Below are 9,456 nucleotides of genomic sequence, written 5' to 3' on the forward strand. Positions count from 1 at the left end.
TGATGATGATGATGATGAAAAGAAACTGTTGCACACTCTCTCTCTCTCTCTCTCTCTCCGGAGGACAGATAATCACCAGCTCAGTCCCACAGACCAGCAGTTTTTAAAAAGTGTGACCGATGAACTTTTGATAAAAGTTTTAAAACTGATCGGATCAGGCGAGCTGTTGGACTCCTCTCAGGTGAGCCTCTTCAGGTATTCAGTTTGGACTCGGCGTCTCTGCACTACCTAAAAACAAGAACATGCAACAGTCAGGTCGCTCACACTCCTCTACAGTATGACTTCCCTGCACCCTGTGACCAACCAGCAACACCAGTAACTGGACTCCCTGCGTCTGCAGGTTGGAAGCAGCATCAGCAAACTCAAAGTGGCGTACACCAAAAAAATAATGCGATGTATGAAACGGTAGCCGTGTTTTCCATTCACATATTTTATGCTCATTAGAAAAGCTGAAAGGAAACGGCAACATGCAATGGAACGTCTCCCTCGAGGTGGCTTTTGCCTTCGTGGCAGAAGAGTTGATTCTCTAAATGGGATATGGAAACGACTTTGCTGCATGAGTTGTTAACGTTAAAGGGTAACTTTGGCTCTTTTTTTTTTTTTCATTTCAATCTGGACTAGGGCTGGGCGATACGGAGAAAATCCAATATCACGATATTTTGACCAAATAAATCGATATCGATACCGCAATGATATTGTAGCGTTGACTATCGGTGCTTTCACAATGAGATTTTTGATGAATAATCATCAGTAATGTTGATATAATGACTAATTGGGTAAAGGCAAATAGAAGAACACTTATAACAGTCTGGTAAGTTCTGAAAATGACATCACTTTACTGGAATGCAGCCTTTAACACCAGGAAAAGACACTTATGTCATATCACGATATCCAAAATCTAAGACGATATCTAGTCTCGATCACGATATCGATATGCTGCCCAGCTCTAATCTGGATCCTGTTTTATGTTTTTTTTGTGTCTTAGGGCTCCTGCACGCTGGCTGCGTGGCGTGTCCGTTTATATTTCGGCTCCCATGGTAACAGGTTAGAGCGTGCACGCTGCCTGCGTGCCGCGCACGTCTCAGACGTGACCCGAGCCGCGCCGAAAACGCGTGCATGCTAGAAATAGGACCGACGCCTATTTTTCACGGAAGCATTTCCAGGCAACATAGAAGACGAAAACATGTTTATATGTCATTTAGACACAAATAAATATTAATAAATGACATGTTGATGTCTGAAAGTCTCGAGGTTTTGACATAAATGCAGATATATGAATGTTATTTTAAAAAATTATTATAAATAATTATTGATTTTCAAATATTGGATTCTGATAAAACAATAGCATGGACTTTATTATCTCAGGGAAGGGAATTGAAATATATATACAGTACAGGCCAAAAGTTTGGACACACCTTCTCATTCAATGTGTTTCTTTATTTTCATGACTATTTACATTGTAGATTCTCACTGAAGGCATCAAAACTATGAATGAACACATATGGAATTATGTACTTAACAAAAAAGTGTGAAATAACTGAAAACATGTCTTATATTTTAGATTCTTCAAAGTAGCCACCCTTTGCTTTTTTTGATACCTCTGCAAACCCTTGGTGTTCTCTCAATGAGCTTCATGAGGTAGTCACCTGAAATGGTTTTACCTTCACAGGTGTGCTTTGTCAGGGTTCATTAGTGGAAGTTTTTCCCTTATTAATAAAAAAAAGGAAACGCATTGAATGAGAAGGTGTGTCCTAACTTTTGGCCTGTACTGTATGTGTATATATATATATATATATATATATATATATATATATATATCGAAATATGTGCAAACACAAAAATATTGACAAAATAAAGTTGAACATTTCATTTTATCATTGGTAAACATACATGTGACCAGACGAGGCTAGCAGCAGCAGCAGCAGCGCTGCGTCAGACACGTTTCTGGTGTGCAAAGACGTGGAAAACGCCACGCAGGCGCCACGCAACAGAAACGCTCCACGCCACGCAGCCAGCGTGCAGATTCAACCTGGACCCTATGCCCCTGTGTGTTTGTGTCTGAGTGACTGATGAGAACAACAGTCTTCGACACTGGTCCAGTATTAAGCGAGGCGAAACAGGCTACAGTGTTAACGTTATTGGGCAAGTGTGCAGCTTGTATTTCTGTTCCCTAAAGTTTTTATTCTGTGGTTGATTTATGTTTTTTCATTGATACAGATTATTAGTAGTTAATGAAACAGATAACTGATATTAGGAACCGATATGCATTTACAGTGAAAATGAAAATCTTGTAGTTAGAATTAACATTTTAAAATGTTACAAACTCCAACACAAAAGTGATCACAGAAGGCTTGTATCATGTGGACGCGCCGACAGTGTTGTTGTCATCACTTAGAATTCCTCATGGGGGCGACAGAAACTACGTACTGTAGCTTTATTGTCCCGCCCACAACACTATCTGACTCTCTGGCTATTTTCATAAACTGATATTTCAACCTCTCCGTTTTCAAAAATAACATCGTGCACAGCTGTCAGTTTTCAGAAAAGAGTTCGTTTACACGAACCAGTGTATATATGCTGTCAAGAGCACGCCCGACCTATAGGTGGCGGTGTAACGAGAAGCTCAAGCCCACGATAGCCAATCAGAATCCAGAAAATAGCAACAACAGCAACCAATGACTTCCTCTCTCTCTCTCTCTCGGCTGCCTGAACCTCTGTTTGTCTCAGTTTACGTAAAAACGTGCAAACGAAGATCTCAAAAATCTCCACTCTGGCCGGAGTTTTTAGAAAGTCTCGTTTTCAGAGGAGGATTCTCCGTTTGCGTGTAAACGAAGGGCACAAACGAAGGGAAAAATAACCACGGACGTGTAAACAGGGTCTGGGTATGATGCTGAAAGTTTCTCATTTATTATATAATTGCTTAAAGCATTTAAACAAAGTTTTGTGTTGGAGTTTGTAACATTCCAACATCTTGATTTTATTATTATTAATAATTATTTTTTGGGGGCTTTTCCCTTTTATTTATTTATTTTTTTATTGATTGATTTATTAGACAGTAACAGAAATAAATGCATAACAAGATGCCAACACAGTGACATTGTACATTTATCAGAACTGTAACACAAGAAAGTTACAAACTTATTTCCATTGTGGTCCTCGTTGTAGTCCAGGCAAGCTACAGATGACTAAAAGGTACCTTATGTACACTCAACCACATCCAGATACAAAATAAATTCAAATATATACACTGTAATAATAAATATTCATTTAAGACTACATAAAAGATTGAATCTAATTAGCATTTAACAACCATTCACCACATGCTCGATTGAAACAACGATTTGATTTGACTGGCTTAACTTAATCCCAACTGGGAGTTTGTTCCATTCCATTGGAACAAATGTACAAAAAAGTATTTTTTATTAATTTAATTTATTAATTGATAGTGACCGTGGATAGACAGGAAAGGTGGGAGAGAGATGTGGGGAAATGACACGCAGCAAAGGGCAGCAGGTCGGACTCGAACCCGCGCCGCTGCAAAGGACTCAGCCAACAATTAACAATCTTAATTTTGACTTCATGATTTTCATTTTCACGGTAAATGCTACCGGATCGAAAAATCGGTTATCGGTTTCATTAACTACTAACGATGGGTAAAGGGTATCGGCCTTTTGGGAAAAAAAAAAACAGTATCGGTCGATCCCTATCAGGAACCTTTTCGAAGAAAGGAAAAATCCCCGTTCCTACCACGGACCAGGTTTTAGTCTCCGCAGGACTTTGAGTCAGGATCCAGATCCAGTCTGAGAGCAATAAGAGGACCGGGGGGAAGTCCGTGTCGTGTTCTGATTGGACCTTTTCAACTTTTCAGGATGAAAAACCATTTGCAGCGACAATCAGAGGGATGATGTCACAGTGTTGATTGGACTGAGCCTGCTTTGTTGTTGTTTTTTTTCCACTGAGCTTCAGTGAAACTCTTTTATACAAATGTCCATGAACTCAACATGAATGAAATGCAACTCTTTCTTTCTTTCTTTCTTTCTTTTTACATGCCCGAGGGCTTCAAGATGATTTTTAAATGATCCATCGACATGGTTATTATTGAATATGGATTATGAACCGATGACATGTCTCTCTTTGGTGTTGTGTGACGTCTGTGGTTTTTATCGTCTGTTCTGAGTTCAGTTCTTTAAAATCATTCCCACGAAAAAACCAGCCCGACCTCCAGTTTCCTCCGACGTGAAGCCGCGGTCACATTCAAATTAGTCTCGCTTTTGCCCAGACCTTCCTCCACAGCGCTGCGGAGGAAGGTCTGGCTAGTCCACACAGCATCCTGGGATGGGAGAACAACGTGCTCTGGTTTATTGACATTTCTTTAAACCAATCACAATCATCTTGGGGGCGGGGCTAAGCTCCAGACGGAGCCTCTGCATAATAGCCACTGGAAGGAACTTGTTTTGGTGGAACATGTGGACGTTCAAAAGTAGTTTCAGTCTTGCAACAGTAAACTCCGATTGGACAGATAGTCTAGCTAGCTGTCTGGATTTACCCTGCAGAGATCTGAGGAGCAGTTAACCAGAGTCCTCACAAATCAGCCGGAGGTTAGAAACCTTGTACCATTCATTTCATACCATTGGCGCTGCTTGAAATGCGCTCTCTTTAGTACAAAGGATCTTTGGCTATACTTTTCAGACCCAGAAGCTTTGGCCGTTATTTTTTTACAGTCTATGATCTGCATCAACAAGTTGTGTTGCACATGTAAAATAAAAAGCACATAGTGTGACACAGCTCCCCCTACAGGCCAGTGGCTCTGCATACTTTTGCTGCATTTCAGGCAACCAGTAACTCATGTTTTCACGACCTTCTCCCCGTGAAAGTGATCCTGGAAGAAGAAATAGAAATAAATAGACATGAATAGGCAACGTAAAGTACCTCCGCACATTGTAATCAAAACAATACACATACTATCATGTACTACTACAGGTTATGTTTATTAAATGAAGCCCAAAATATGTCGCCGACTAGAAATCGCTAGTATCAGCTAGCGCTAGGTAACATCAACATTAAGGAGCCGCTAGCTAACATCAACATTAGGGAGCCGCTAGCTAACGTCAACGTTAAGGAGCCGCTAGCTAACGTCAACGTTAAGGAGCCGCTAGCTAACGTTAACGTTAAGGAGCCGCTAGCTAACGTCAACGTTAGGTAGTGTTGAGATATTTCTATTATTGTAGACATGATGGGGATTAGAATTTAGAGAGATTATTGGAGTCAGATTTTCTGGCCTTTGGGCCTTCCACTTTTTCCTAAAAAAAAAAATCCCTTACAGTAGCCGCTAGCTAACGCTAGCTGGAAGGGTTTGTCGTGACCAAGTCGTGAGTCGTGACTTGAAGTCGTAACTTACAGGCTAAAAAAATTGTGTCTGGAACACAGCATTAATAATAATAATAATAATAATAATACATCTTATTTAAAGGCGCCTTTCATGGCACTCAAGGACGCCTTACAAAATTTATAAAAAACATTTAAAGAAGAAAAAGAAAAATCAAACCAGTACAGCATCAAACATTAATCACATAAAAGCCTGCCTAAACAGATACGTTTATACATTATAGCCTCCAAAAGGTCGCACAACGGGATTGGCCGCCCGCTGCTGTCTGTCACTCTCATATTTGATTGGCAGGTCCATACATAGAATGATAAATGGTTTGATTTCACGTCCGACTGAACGATAATTGCTTTAATTGAACATCTTGTGACCGCAGCTTCGGGGGAGCAGAAAGAGTCCCAGCATGCTCAGAACTCAGAAACATGTCAAATACATTCAGCGACAGAAAACTAGTAGTACCAGTATTTAATACTGTCATATACTCTGCAGTAACGCAGCGTTCTTTCAACACATTCTCACTCCCAATTGCGTAAAATTACGGACGCTTGGTCAGGTGCCTTTGGCGTTTGTTATTGACGCTAAAAGTCTGAGTGAGAACGGGTTGGTTATTTCTGAGTACTACTGTGCAGGTACATCACCAGCCGCCAACCAAACTCTGTACAAATTTCTGAGTATAAAAAAAAAAAAAAAGAAAGTATTTATTTATGTAACTCAGTTATATTTTATGTTTCTCTGTGTTACAGTGTGAAGTATTTCATGCTGGTGAGGAATAAAGAGGCGAAGTCTCTCCACCTTCCAGTGGCCGCCATGGGACCTTATTTAGGAAAAAAATATGTACAGTAGGGAACAAGGAGACAAGGAACGGGGAGGGACTAATTATGATTTGATCCTGTTTGAATTGAGCCATGAATTACACATCGTCGATTGAGAACAACTTCTCATTTGCAACGGCGACCTGTCACATTCACACAGTTACACATTCATACCTGGAAGCTGCCCGGTACAACCACAGTCTGTGGTTCAGCTCCAGTGGAGCGCTTTGGGTTAAAGGGATACTCCACCGTTTGTTGAAATAGGGCTTCTCACGGTCTCCCCTGGCTGTAGATAGGTGGGCCAACGCATTGTGTTTGATTGCACTCAGTGCAAGTAATAAGGTTGTTTTTTTTTGTCTTTTGTTGGCTCACTTTTACTCACAACATGCTAACCGGCAACATAGGATTCCATTCACTATGCTAAGCTAACTAGCGGTGGCGCTGCCGGTGTTGCACCGGACTAAAACGATGCGTGCACAAAAAATGGTTGGCCCACCTATCTACAGCTAGGGGAGACCCCACCTATCTACAGCTAGAGGAGACCCCACCTATCTACAGCTAGAGGAGACCCCACCTATCTACAGCTAGAGGAGACCTCACCTATCTACAGCTAGAGGAGACCCCACCTATCTACAGCTAGAGGAGACCCCACCTATCTACAGCTAAGGGAGACCCCACCTATCTACAGCTAGAGGAGACCTCAACTATCTACAGCTAGAGGAGACCTCACCTATCTACAGCTAGAGGGACCCCACCTATCTACAGCTAGAGGAGACCCCACCTATCTACAGCTAGGGGAGACCCCACCTATCTACAGCTAGAGGAGACCCCACCTATCTACAGCTAGAGGGACCCCACCTATCTACAGCTAGAGGGACCCCACCTATCTACAGCTAGAGGAGACCTCACCTATCTACAGCTAGAGGAGACCCCACCTATCTACAGCTAGAGGAGACCTCACCTATCTACAGCTAGAGGAGACCTCACCTATCTACAGCTAGAGGAGACCTCACCTATCTACAGCTAGAGAGACCTCACCTATCTACAGCTAGAGGAGACCCCACCTATCTACAGCTAGAGGAGACCTCACCTATCTACAGCTAGAGGAGACCCCACCTATCTACAGCTAGAGGAGACCCCACCTATCTACAGCTAGAGGAGACCCCACCTATCTACAGCTAGAGGAGACCTCACCTATCTACAGCTAGGGGAGACCGTGATAAGCCCTATTTCAACAAACGGTGGAGTATCCCTTTAAAGGGAAACCCTGACTAACTTCCGGCAAATTTGAGATTTGCTCTGCAAGTCAGTCTGGCGAAGAGCCCATTCGAACCCATTTCCAATGTCCCCTTACTTAGCTCTGTTCCACAACACATGTAACGTTATCTTACCACATCTTATGATGTGTTTTATCCAGCAAAGTTTTATCAGCCGGGAAGAGAGAGAAGGAGCGAGACCCGCTGAACTAAGAGTAACGCTACATCCTGGTACCGAACACACGGACATCCAGAGAGACTTTGGTGTGTGGAGTCTTTCTAATTCTGTATTTTGTAGTCTTCAACTTCAACAGTTTTACGACAAACTGAGACTTTCTTCAGTTGCAAAAGTATATTTTAAACTGACAAACATCATGTGTGTAATTCATGGCTCAATTCAAACAGGATCAAATCATTATTAGTCCCTCCCCGTTCACTACAGGACGTATATTTTTTCCGAAATAAGTTCCCATGGTGGTCCAGCGGAAAGGGGCGGGACTTGTTTTGTGTCACCCCCCTTCAGGTCCAGGACCAGCTGTTGTCCAGCTGTGTGGACAGTCTCAGTGTGACATCACAGCTGTCAGTGTGACATCACAGCTGTCAATGTGACATCACAGCTGTCAGTGTTACATCACACTGTCAGTGTGACATCACAGCAGTCAGTGTGACATCACAGCTGTCAATGTTACATCACAGCAGTCAGTGTGACATCACAGCTGTCAGTGTTACATCACAGTCTGTCAGTGATACATCACAGCTGTCAGTGTGACATCACAGCTGTCAGTGTTACATCACAGCAGTTAGTGTGACATCACAGCTGTCAGTGTGACATCACAGTCCGTCAGTGTGACATCACAGCCGTCAGTGTGACATCACAGCTGTCTCTGCCGTGATGCGTCCAGGTGCACTCTGTACAGTTGGTGTTTCTTTGTTTTCGAAACAGTCTAAACTTTGTGTAAACAAATAATTTTCTATCTTTTTGGGACTCTCTTTTCATTTGTACTTTTTTCACTCTTTCTGCTGTATGACGTTAAAAAAAAAAGCTTAATGTAAATAAATAAATCGACACATTGTAAATGTTTTTAAATAAAGATTTCGCTTCAATGTTTACCAAACATCTGCCTGTAATCGTATCAGCTGGTGCAGCGCCTGTTTCGGAACGGGCCGATTGCTTGGCTGCCAGTATATATTTTTTCTTCTTTCTTTTTCACAACTTTATTGTGTAAATTCTCACAAACAACATGTGACACAAAATGCAGGTATGAAACGCTTGGTTTCCAGTATTGTTGCTTGCAGCGTTGTCGAGTGGCGTGCCCGTTTGAAGTGTTTACACACAACTTATCTAGTCTCTATCGACGACGTTTTATTTCCGGGATTGCCGCTGGATGTCCGTCACCATTGGGCAGCACTGTGGCCATAGGCGCCGATTTATGTTTTCCTCCGTGGATGCTCATGGGTAGCCAGAAGGTTCTGGGTTCGAATCCAGGTCGTTCCGGGGCCTTTCTGTGTGGAGTTTGGATGTTCTCCCCATATTTGTGTCGGTTTCCTCCGGGTGCTCCGGTTTCCCCCACCATCAGAAAACATGTACTAGGTTCTCCAGTCGGTGCCCTTGAGCAAGGCACTGGCTCAGATCTGGAGTTTGTCCCCAGGCGCTGTAAAAGGCTGCCCACTGCTCCCTTGAGGGATGGGTTAAATGCAGAGAATGAATTTCACTACATTTACTTTTTTTATTTAACCTTTTATTTAACCAGGTAGGCCGTTGAGAACAGGTTCTCATTTGCAACGGTGACCTGGCCAAGAAAAGCATCAGCGTGCACGACAACAAATAGTTTCACATGCAATACAGTACAAAATACAGAATACAATATAATAATAATAATAATAATAATAATAATAATAATAATAATACATTTATTTATAAAGCGCTTTCAAGTCAAAGTGCTGTACAGAACATAGAAAATGCAGTTTAAAAACAGTTCCAATGACTAAAATATCACACACACTT

Source organism: Perca fluviatilis, chromosome 5 (genome assembly GCF_010015445.1).
Source record: "Perca fluviatilis chromosome 5, GENO_Pfluv_1.0, whole genome shotgun sequence".
Taxonomy (NCBI): domain Eukaryota; kingdom Metazoa; phylum Chordata; class Actinopteri; order Perciformes; family Percidae; genus Perca; species Perca fluviatilis.